Raw genomic sequence first — 12859 nt, forward strand, 5'->3', positions numbered from 1 at the left:
TTGGAAATGTACGCAATCAGTTAGCCGTGCTTCACCCCAATAAACCTGGTATAACCGTGAATCATTTGGAAAAAATAAACTGGCACTTTTTTTCTGTGAAAAGTAAGAAATAAACAGAAATCTGGGTGCGGGACAAACAGTTTTCCCTGAGTGAGAAACAGCAAGTTGGGGGAAGACTGTGCGATGTATATTGTACCCCTCGATCTTCATTAAAATTGTGAGGCCGGCACAATGCATCGCGCCCGTGAGGCTTTCAAGGGAGTCCGAATGCACAGAGCTTTGAGTCCAGATTTTGCTTGGGAAAGGACAAATGTCCGTGAGGGAGAAGGCTCTGAGAATTTGCAAAAACTGGGACAGGGGAAGTATCAGGGCTCCCATGCGTTGTGAAATCGAGGGTTTAAATCAAGTAAACAGAATACCTGAGAGGCAGGGAGGCACTAGCTGATACCTGGGTAAGGACCACTAGGTCCCACGTAATTGGTCTTCAGCGGCACAAGATTTAGGAGACTGTGCCTCTCGCTTTGTCATAGTAGAGTCTTTTTATCCATAGGTCAGAGAAAAGGGCAGCATGAAAAAAATAGATTTAAAAATAGTCAATTGAGAGAAGTGGTGGATGCGGTTGGTTGGGGCTCAATATTTTGAAATCAATATCCTGTCTCAGTTACCAGGAGGGACACTGCAGCCTCCTGACCCACTTGTAGACTTGGTTTAATAAGAGGAATCTTGCAAAATAAATTCCTCTTCTTAAAACAAAGGACTTTTCACAGAAAGGGCTGTGGGACAGGGAAATGAGGGTTAATCTTTAGAAACGGTACCAGTAAATGCCCCATTTTGCTCTGACAATATTGACTTTGCTGGTACCCTGCAATCCCAGAAAACAGAGATGGTTAAGAAATTCCCCACTCCTTTGTGTTCCAGAACTGGCTTCCTGCCAGGAACCTTGCCTCCGCATAGGGCCTAGATGATACCCACAGATGCCCGCCTTGTTTACCTACAACAAGACTAGACAGATACCCTCCAAATTTCTATTCTTTGCTTCATAATTGTTAACGGAACTATCTGTGATCAATCTGAACAAAATGCTTATTGACCAAATTCTGGTTAAGATTCCCTTGGTACCCTAAGGCCCTGAATTCAGCCGCACCCTCATCCTGAGCCAGCATACCACCCTCCTTAAAGGCCTGTCCTGAGGAATAGGCTGACCTCAGGGTAGAACATCCTCTGATCTAGTGACTTCACCTCTGCTCATCCCACTGCCCCACATCTGGTTCTTTCTAGACTTGCTTATTCCTCCCCACAAAAGGAAAGTCCTTTACTAGATGGCCTTTGAGACGCTTGTAGAGCTATTGCTTGTAGATCTACTCCTATCAATACGAGTCCCCTAATGCAATAGCTTCGCTTTTCCTACAGCACTAGCCCTCTTCTCTTTGCTATAATCCTTTGAAACACAGTCTTTCCTTACCTAAGTCTGGATTTGTTTTTTGTCTGACAGCAAGAGAAATAAAGAGAAATTCGTGCCTGAGTCATTGTTTGCCTATGACTTGAGTTAGTTAAGTCAGCACAATCTCTCTCCCCCTGGGTTTCAGAAATGGTCCTTTGGTCCCCCTCCTTGAGCCTTCTTAGGGTAGCGGTGGCAGAGTCGAGAGAGCATCAACCTGGAAGACCGGACCCCAGTCTCTATTCCCACATCCACCAATTACAACAGGAACCTTGTGGCTGTGGATCCCTCCTGTGGCTTCCTGGACCTCAGTGAAATAATACCTTAGAGGAAAGCTTGAGTCTTTTATTTCAGGTCTAACTGCTGCAACTTGGAGACTGATTAGACTTTCCAAGCACTAACATGTTGAATTCTAATAGTGTTCTTGATCTTTCACCTAGGCTCCGAAGGTGCACCCAGAGCCCCTTGTGTGGTCCCCTGACCCTCCTGACTTTTAGAGTGAATTATTCTAGAAGAAAGGGAGGGATGAAGGTAGAGAGCGATGGTAGAAGATCAATCATTTTTAAAAGGTATTGAAAGCACTAGATTTTAGCTATCTATGGCTCTCAAACATTTTGAAAATGCGACTTAGAAATATGAGAGTGATGTTTGCTATTTGCTGATTGACAAAACATTATTTTAGGATCAAACTTCAGTCCGTTTTAAAAGTGGATTTTCATTTCAAAGAAAATAAATCCTGTTTCAGAATTATCAGGATCCCTCTGAAAAATACCAGAGCATAGGTATGTAAGCATTTGAATAAAAATTTAAGCTTCAAATTGCATCATTAGTAATATATTCCTGCAGGCAGCTGTTACTTGGTGGCAAGACATACATCAGTGCCGGGAGATCAGGAAGTGAAGAAGTGGCGAACATTTTGCAGCTTGGTGGATTAAAGAAATCTATCAGGCTGACTTAGGGCTGTTCCCCAGAGATACCTGAAGCCATAAATATTTAAACTTATTGTATTTGGCTTGAATGTGCCAGTTTTATAAGATGGTCACACACAAGATCCACTTCTTCTGCTTCCAAAACCCAAAGATGCAGAAGCAGTACTATTTGCGGGAGTGTCCATGAGCTCCCTGGCATTCCCCACTTCCCATGTAGGTAGGTTGGGACCATGTGGCTAGTTTGGGCCCTAAGAAGGAATAGCAGGTGTCACTTTCCAATCTGAGACATTGAACAGGAAGGATGTCTCGATGCCCTCCCTTTTATGGGCACTCTGGAAGTTCTACATGGAGGTGGAAGCATCAGTAGATGAAGACCACAGAGGTAACGTGCCATTTTCATTACATCGTATCAAGGGTACAGACTATCAACATGACATCACCTTGACGTTGACCTTGGTCGCCTGGCCAAGGAAAAGTTTATCAGGTTCCTCCAATGTTAGCTTACTCTTTTCCCACCTTTTCGCACTCTGTGCTTTGGAAAGAAGGAATAAATTCTCTCCCATTTATTTATTTATTGAATCATTTACTTCTATCAACATGGACTTGTGGATGTTCGTTTAATGCTTTGGGCTATAATCTAATGCTACTTTTTTGTTTCTCAGATTGTTCTAGCTTGGCCATGAGAGCTCCTGAGAGGCCCCTGTGGCCCTTTACACAGGAAGTTAGTCCCTTTCCTCTAAACTTTTCCCAGGAACCGGCACTGTGGGATTTGGTTCATCTTGCAGGATCTAAGTAGTACTTTTTGTTTGTTTGTTTATTGAAGTATCGCAACGGATTTATTTCTCAGAAAATAAAGAGGATTTCCGAGTACGTAGGGCCACTGTGTACAAATTAGAGTCAGGAAAGGACGCTTCTCAATGGCTCAGCAGTTTCATAGGCCACTTAACATACAGCCTGGGTAAATAGGAGTCCTCACCTACAAAGGGTTTTTCTAAATTTATAGCTTCTAAGCAGCCATGAATTTTGCTGCCAGATGGGTCATGAGAGGCAAGCTGCTAAATCTTTCATCTGCAGTGGATCATGTTTGCTCACATGCATGTTTATTTTCATAACACATGTGTATTTCAGCCAGGTACAGCTGATCCCCCCCCTGCCAAAAAAAAAAACCATGCTGGTGAGCGAGGAGGAATCACTCATATCCAGTGCTCACCTGATTGTGATAACTTCTGACTCCTTGCCTTTTTAAAGGAGTCTCCAAGGTGATCCTGATTCTGCATATCATTATATATGACAAATTATTGTCAAGTTGATACATAATACAGCTTAACCCTTAAGCAGTCAATGATTTGCATCAAAATCAGTCAACAGGGCTTCCCTGGTGGCGCAGTGCTTGAGAGTCCGCCTGCCGATGCGGGGGACACGGGTTCGTGCCCCGGTCCGGGAAGATCCCACATGCTGTGGAGCGGCTGGGCCCGTGAGCCATGGCCGCTAAGCCTGCGCGTCCAGAGCCTGTGCTCCGCAACGGGAGAGGCCACGATAGTGAGAGGCCCGCGTACCGCAAGAAACAAAAACACAAAAACAAAATCAGTCAACAGTGATCAGGCCTTAATCAAAAGACATTAAGAAACGAATGTTTGAAGTTAGCCTTTTTCTTCCAGAACTACAACGGGATTGAATCATTTTTCACTGCTATCTCATAATAGCCTAAATCAGCCCCCCCAGATATTCACTGCCAATTTAGACCTGTTACACAGTAAATACTAAACCACACAGTTTTCTGCTCAACACATTCGTCCCTGACTATAATTTGCATGGCGTAACTTGAATGTAACTTCAAGTACATGGTCCAATCAATATAACAAGAACTAAATGATACCTGCATAAAGGACAGCAGGATTCATATAATCATCAATGTACTGCTCCCTCCAGGTGTTCTGACACTTCATATAGGGGATTCCTTTTTTTTAATGAGGAGTGAATGAAAGATGTCTTGCAATTCAAACAGTATTTTATAGTTTGCCAAGAGTTTCCATGCCCTCTATTTCATGTTTTTCAAAAGAAAGAGTAACTCTAAGAAATAGTTAAGATGATTTCTATTTTCTGAGAGAGACTGAGGCTCACGGAAGCTAATGACACAGCCAGGGGACACAATCTCTAAGTGTGGACCTAGGCTCAGGCTCTGGTTTTCTGCCCCCCAAGTACAATGTTCTTTCTTCTATACCATATTGCTTCTCCAAACCTTGTGCTTGAGTATTTTTTTGCCCGTTAGTTTTAACAAGCCCCAGTCTAGGGTACTCTAAACACGCCGGCATGCACTGTCTTTTGCAGTTGCTGTTCTAATATTTCAGGGCAACTGGTATTGTGCTGGGATTTACTTTATGGTAACTGTACCATGTGGACGGATGCCTGGGGTATTATCTCCAAGTGTCACTGGCCATCATAGACTTGTGTGCTCTGTCCTTGGTCAAGGTGAGAGGAGCATTTGGCATTGAATCCAAAGGGAGAAAGAAGCTGCCCTTTCTTTGTCAGTAGCTCAGAACATGTCCAAGTTGTCTGGCTCATCTCTATACTTTTCCTTTTTGTAGCTTCTTCAAAAGGATAAATTAACTTCCTACAAGAACATCTTTAAATAAACTATACTTGTGTCGGCTTCCTTGCATTTACATAGAAATTAAAGGAAGACAGTATTTTTGTTACAAAAATAACTTCTTAATAACAGCTTGATATGAACTAATTGCTTGCATGGCTTTGCAGCAGTGGCAGGAATTATCACTTTGTGCCCTTAAGCTTCAGGCTTGTGCGTACTTGGATGAGGGCTCAGCTTCCACAAGAGGCCCCCAAATTTTCATCTTTCCAGATAAATGAACTCTAAGCCCCCTTTGCAATGAATATGAGAATGGTACAGGCCTTCCCCTAATAAACTGGTTAGGTTTGCCTAAGTGCTTGGTATGCAATAGGACACAAACTCTGAATTCAAACTATGTGAGCTTTAATCCTTCCTTCTCTACTGACTCGATGTGTAACTGTGGTGAAGTTACTTAACCTTATCATGCCTCCGTTTCTACATCTGTAAAATGGGTACGATCGTAGTACCTACGTTACTTTTGGTGGTTTTGAGGGTGAAATGAGTTATGACATGTCAAGGGCTTAAACAAGTGAGGGTCCACAGTTGGAATGGAATAAATGTCAGCTATTGCTGTTATTATAATGATGATACAGATGATGCTAAACCCTCCCTCTAACCACCTGAGAGTCAGGTTATACGTCTACCTCGACTTTACCCTTTCATCCCGACTTCAGGAAACTGGAGTCTTAGACAAAATTTTGGTGACTTGCTCAAGGTCTGACAGCTTGTAACTGGCTAAGCCAAGAGGAGAACAAATTTATTTGCCCGGAACTGTCACACTAACTGATCAAATCAGCCAGTCCACTGGCCAAAGTAGTCAAATAGCCAGTGGTCAAGACCTGAAAGGCTGGGGTGGGGCGGGGTGTCAATGAGCTCGGTGGTGTCACAGGACAGACGTTGATTTGGAATCAGAAGATCTTGTCTTGACTCCACCTTTCACTAACTCAAGTCAATTAACGTCTCTGAGTCTCAATTCCTTCATCTGTAAAATGACCCCTGAACTCACCCATTCAATAGAGTTGTTGTAAGATGGAAAGAAATAATACATTTGTGGGACTTCCCTGGCAGTCCAGGGGTTAAGACTCTGCACTTCCACTGCCGGGGGCACAGGTTTGATCCCCAGTTGGGGAGCTAAGAGCCTGCACGCCGTCCGGCGTGGCCAATATATATATATTTGAGACCATTCTGTAACTTAAAATGTCATGTAAGTTATCATGTATTAATTTTTGAGATCTTATAGAATGAGTTTTACTTTTTTGCTCAGCAGTTGATTAAACTGACTAAGTAAGTCATCTGGTTATTTCTTGTCACATAGATGGAATCCAATAGTTTTTTTAACCCGTAAGCACAAATCAGCTGTGAAACAAATGTTGGGAAATGTCCCAACCCACAGAAATGGGGACTCGGATCCTCTCCCCCAGAAAATGTACAGTTTATTTTTTACCTATTACTTGAATAATTCATCCATTTGCTTACTGTACTTCCTTCTATGTTCCAGGCGTTATGCTGGGTAATTGGAGGAATAATGCACAATCCTTGCCCTCAGGAGGTTAACCAGCCTCATAAACGATTATGATCCACTGCATTAAGTAGTAGACAATTGAACTGTGCTGAGGAAACATTTAGTGGCATCTAAGTTGAGTCTTAAAGAAAAACAAATACTACTTTTAGGTAATAGCTAAATACTATTTATAGTATTATCCTGTAATACTATGAGTAAGCTTTGTGACCTTCCAGGGGCATATGGCAAAACCTGGTCGATGGACTGACCTCACCGTGAGCTCCAGCCCTGTGATGGCTGAAGAAAATTGATGACTTGGCTGAGAACGTCCTTCAATAATCTGTTGACTGCACGGGGCTTCTCTGTTGCCAATATCTTAGGGCTGATGGTGGCAAACGTGGCTTATTTAATGTGTGAAGTTACTACAGTGGACCATGCCTGCCTTTAAAGTGTGAATGGTGCACCTTTCTCTCCTCAAGTGACCATAAAGAAGCACTCACGTTTATGTAGTGCAGCTCCGTGCTGAGACTAAGAGTGCATTCAGATGACATTCTTGCAGGCACCAAAACAAAATGAAAGGAATAAGATACAATCAGACCAGAATTCATGGAAGTGAGTCATATATGCATCTCCACCTACAAAGAAACAGTCTCATTATCATTTTAAAAGATTTTTGGCTTGGAACACCATACTAGTATATTTCCATAAACGCCACTTACTATGCAGTACAAACAGTTGTACTTGCCCCAGCATGGGAGTTTACTGACTCCCTAACGACAAAAGCTTTTGGTCTTAGGATGGAGAGAGGGGAAGACAGAGATCAGAGAAGAGACCTGAGGAATGTCAAGGTCACACCAATCTACTCCACAGTTTGGGTCAAGCAGAGCCATTACTGGTTCCAATTTTTTTGCTTAGAACTGGTTACAAAGTTGGCTGAACTTTGGGCATCTGCAGGCTGAGAGCTAAGAAATGTATCTCCCAGGACCAAAGGAAATGGTGTGGTGATGGATGGAGTAGGGGGGCCTATTGCCGGCTCAGATCTTAAAATTGGTCTTGGATCCTTGACCCCCGACTGTATATATGAATTGATATTCTGAATAAGTATTCCTATGACTAGTGTTTACACTGTAGTGAGTGGTGTGTGACAAATCCTGTAATCACTCTATAGAAAATGTACATGATACATGCTTTGAGTTAAGGGCTTGCTCTGAGGTTTGGTTTGTAAATTTAGATGCGCCATCTAGCGGACATTTATCAAAGCGGTCCTTCTAGGTACGGGGATTATTTCTCCACAGCTCTCCTAAATGCTTCCTCTCCAAGGCGCCACCGGGGTGTAAGCAGTGAAGTGGTGGGACCAGAGCTGAGCTGAAGAAAGATAACGGTGTCGTGCAAGGAGAGGCCAGGGGAGTACTCCCGTGTGCCGCGTGGGACGGTGGTCCAGCCTAGAGCGGACAGGGCCTGAATTACAGACGTGCGACGGAGAAGGGTGGGGACGGGGTGGGGATCTTTGAGATGGGATCCGCAGAGCGAGGTGACTGTTGGAATGTGGAACGTGGCTCCCAGAAGCCGAGTGAAGGACAGTCGTGTCACCATTGTGTCCTGGAGCCTTGAGTGTGGCAGCAGCCTGGATTCGTTGGCAGGTGGAGCAGCAGGCAGGGGAAGTCCCTCCCGGATCACCTCCTTTTTCTTTTTTCTTTTCTTTTTTTTTTTTTTTTTTTTTTTTTTTTTGCGGTATGCGGGCCTCTCACTGCTGCGGCCTCTCCCGTTGCGGAGCACAGGCTCCAGACGCGCAGGCTCAGCGGCCATGGCTCACGGGCCCGGCCGCTCCGCGGCATGTGGGATCTTCCCGGACCGGGGCACGAACCCGCGTGCCCTGCATCGGCAGGTGGACTCTCAACCACTGCGCCACCAGGGAAGGCCACCTCCTTTTTCTTAACGAGAAAGGGAGTGGGGTGTGCAGTCCGGAGCTTAGGGAGGGGTCAGAAGGGGGATCTGAGACGTGAAAGCTTGGTCTAGTTGTACTGCGGGTCCTGCTTGGTCTGGGACAGCACTGCAGTGACGTGTCTGTTCGCCGGGGTTGTGCTCTTCTCCCAGGGTACGCTGGGCTTCCCAAGCACGGGGGAAAGGGTGAGGTTTGCGGGAGGCGGGAGAGGGAGGGGACACCTCTCCATCATCACCCTCAGCCCTGGCCTTTGAGAACAAACCATTAGCTGCAATCAGGCTTTGTAATTAAGACCTGATCCCTTCAGCCATCTGCAAGGTGGTCCTAGCCTCTCTAAGCTTCGGTTTCCTCATCTTTAAAGCGGAGATAAGAACAGAATTATTTATGCCATACACAGCATGGTATAGTGCAATGTGATCATTCATACAAAGTGCTTAGCAGAGAGCCTAGCACTGAGGGTGCACACTGATGGTTCTAAGTCGATAGTAGCTATTTTTTTTTCTAGAAATGAGCATCTTCAGAGCACTCCATCGATGGCCCATAAAGAAAAAAGAACACACGGCATTGTTCCAGAATTTAATGTTTCCTCTGGCGCTTGAATCTCCGGGACTAGGACGGAGCTAATGGGTGATGCTTCTACCACTTTCCCCCCTGCTTTGTGTTTTGTTGTTGTTGTTTTGTTGGGGGGTTTTGGTTCGCATAATAACAAGGAGAACTCTGTCATTCTGAATGTTTAAACATGCTACACTGACTCTTATTTACTCCCTTAACTTGTAGACAGGCATTCTTGCACGGAGGCAATCTCCCAAGTCAAGAAATTAAATCCAATCTTGGCTAATTTGGTAGTTAGCCAAGGTTAACCACCAAAAAACACTCGTTAGGCTTTTCATGGAGGAAAGAAAACAAACTTTCTGCTTCTTTCTGCGTGTGCCCGTATGGATGGGAAAAAGGAATTACTGTCATTAATGCTGAATTTTAAAATATCAACACGGGAAGATAGCTAGCATCTTCCCAATAAGGTGAGAGTGAGAACCTGGGAGATGATAAGGTGTTTAGATAAATGTGATTTATTAAGTACAAAAAAAAAACCACTTAGGAAAAGCAACAAATAGGGAAATGAAGCCACGCACTAGCGTGACAATGGAATAGAGCTGTTGGATAAGCGGATCTGTAACTCTGTATTAAATGTACATATTCCTATCAAAGAAAGGGCAAGTGTTTCGTCCAGTATGATATCTACCCTTCTTGATTTCTGGGTATCGTTTGATTTCTACTTTTCTGACTCAAGGTAATTTTCCTGGGGGCCATGCTTTGGAAAGAGTTTGTACTTCTACACTCACTAGACCTCCACCTACGGATTGCGGTAGCATGCTGGAGAAGTAAGAGTTGCACAATCTCCTTAACTTCACAGAGCTCTGGGGACTGCTCCCCAAAGAGAGGAATAAAACCTTGTGGATTTTTTAAAGGCCATTTTAAGGACAATCAAAAGAGGTTTCAGGAGAAAAAAAAAAAAACATGGGAAGTGTACAAGCTAAAGAACTTAATATGAGATAAAGTGAAGGATGTGGATGAAGGACTGGAAATAAATCCTAGAAGAGCTACAATCCATCAGGTTCAAAGTAAGTGCTTTTTCTGCTGGTTCATGGGTCATCAGTTTGTAAAACAAGAAACAAAGAGAGATAGGAAACCTGGTGCCCGACACAGACAGTTCATCACTCCAGCACGCTGCCTGGAACCTGCCTGCATCAGGACGGGAGCGAGGTGGGTGTGGGTAGCAGCAGGAAGCAGGGTTTGGAACCAAACACACATTAATCAACAGGCTCTGGTCCGGGGTTGCTGGGCTTTTTTTCCATTATCGTCCCCCGCACCTTAAGGAGCCTTTTATGATAGCATTTTCCTAACTGCCCCCCCATGAAATTTAATCCCACAGATGTGCTAAATTGTTGTTTATGTACTGTGACCCTTTGGTGGACCACGGATCATTGTAAAATCTAAGACCTGTGCCCTCAAAGACCGAATTTTCAGCCCTTGGAAGTGATATTGCCCTAGGTCCTTACTATATACCTGACCCTGACATGCATTATTTATGTAATCTATTCCCTTTTGGGATGTGAGGCTTAGATGGGTTGAGTAAATTGTTCCAGGACAAAAAGGAAGGATTTGAAATCAGAGCTGCCCAATCTCACCTTCTTCTCTTAACCACTATTTCCTGCTCACAGCAGGATCCGGACATGCCCTGCCCATAAACACCCTGCTCTCCTGCCCCTCTTTCTGAGATGTCAGACCATCACGGCTGGGATGCAGAAATAAGGTCCCTGTAGTCAGGTTTCATGGGAACATCAGTTGTGCCAAGGGGCTCCCTTTTGAGCATCTTTCTTTGGGGCTAAAAGCAGTGGTTGTGAAGACAGATCCAAGCTTTGGTATCTGGTTCCTGATCACTCAGTGAGATGCTGAGCTCTGCAGGACAGGAAGTGATGGCGAATGCAGTCAAGACACAGGAGCGGACACACGGGAGGATGTTACCCTGACACTAAGAAGAATGAAGCCAGTGCAGTAAGTGGGAGAAGAGGGGGATGTGGCAGCTGAGAAGGAGAGCATGGGCCAGCTGAAGCATCATATTGCCTAGTGGTGCTGGAATGTGGGAAACAGACCTCAGCTTGACATAGAGACTGAATCATCACTCCACTTGGACCCTCCATCATCTGGATAGAAGGATGCAGCTAACAGATGCTGAACACAATGGAAAATGAATCTCACCCACATGGACTGAGTTAATTTGTCTGGGGTGGGACCTGGGCGGCATCATCATCATCATCATCACCATCATCATCATCATCACCATCATCATCATCACCATCATCATCATCATCATCATCATCATTTCATCATCATCATCATCACCACCATCATCATCATCATCATCATCGTCGTCATCATCATCACCACCATCATCATCATCATCACCACCACCATCATCATCATCATCACCATCACCATCATCATCATCACCATCATCATCATCACCACCATCATCACCATCATCACCACCATCATCATCATCATCACCACCACCATCACCATCATCATCATCATCATAATCATCATCATTTCATCATCACCACCATCACCATCATCACCATCATCATCATCATCATAATCATCATCATCATTTCATCATCATCATCATCATTATTATTTTTAGCTTCCAAGGAGATTCTGATTGCAGCTAGGGCTAGGAGTCTCCAAACTAGACCAAGATTTTCTCCATTCCTGAGACATATAACACGTTCTTATCTGTAACTGTGGATGACCTCAGTGATCCTCATGGTGAAAGTGGAGAAGGACTGGTAAAAAACTGTATTGATCACAAATGCTCTTGACTACAAATAACAAAAATCCTGACGAGAGTGATGTAAACCAAAACAGGTTTATTTACTTGTTTTTTGTTCATATTGAAAAGTCTGCAGATGGGTGATAGCTGGCACTGGATCCAGTCACTCACAGTGTCAGCACCAAAGTATCTAGAATTCTCTTGACTTTGATTTCATGGTCGCAGGATGGCTGCTGAAGTTGCAGCCATCATGTTTATACTTCAGTGGAAAAAAAGAAAAGCACCTGTAGAAAGACTGCCATTTATATCTTATTGGCTAAAGCTGGATCATAGAGAAAGGGATTGAGAATCAAACTGGCTGACCTTGGTATGTGGCTTGGAGGGGGAACATCTTTAGTTTTAAAGACCCTCTCGGGGATTCAGGTGTGCTCCTCCCCAACTGCCCCCTGTTAATTAGGAGTTACTGATCTTCTAGAACGACGGTCTCAACCAAGGGCAGTTTTGCTCCCCACTCCTTGGGAGGTGGCACCTGGAAATGTTTGGGGACATTTTTTACTGTTATGACTGCAGGGGTGATACTGGCATCTAGTGGGTGGAGATCAGGGATGCTGTTAAACATCATGTAATAAACAAGCAGTCCTGCACAACAAAGAATTTTCTGGTCCAAAATGGCAATAAAACTGAGGCTAAGAAACCCTGTTCTAGACTATTACAGAAATCTCCTGCTCAGTCAGTCTCTCTCGAGTTCTGCCTTACAATACAGCCAGCATTACACCATTCTTCCTGAAGCACTGCTCTGATCCGAATATCCTCTATATGTTTACCAGGTGAGGAGCCCAACGTGGATCTTTAAATCCTAAAGTCTTAATGCAAAGAGACCTTTATAGCATTCCTAACAGCCATCCATATTCTGCCTGAACACTTAGCTCTGGGAAGCTCATTCCATTTCTTTCCTGCACCTCCTCTTCTCCCTCTTTTCCTTTTAATTGAGATATAATTTCCATAAAGTAAGTTACACGATTCTTAAGTGTACAGCTCAGTAACTGTATACATATGCAGGAATCCATGCATGGATTGACCATGACCCAGATA

This window comes from Orcinus orca, chromosome 14 (genome assembly GCF_937001465.1).
Source record: "Orcinus orca chromosome 14, mOrcOrc1.1, whole genome shotgun sequence".
Classification (NCBI taxonomy): domain Eukaryota; kingdom Metazoa; phylum Chordata; class Mammalia; order Artiodactyla; family Delphinidae; genus Orcinus; species Orcinus orca.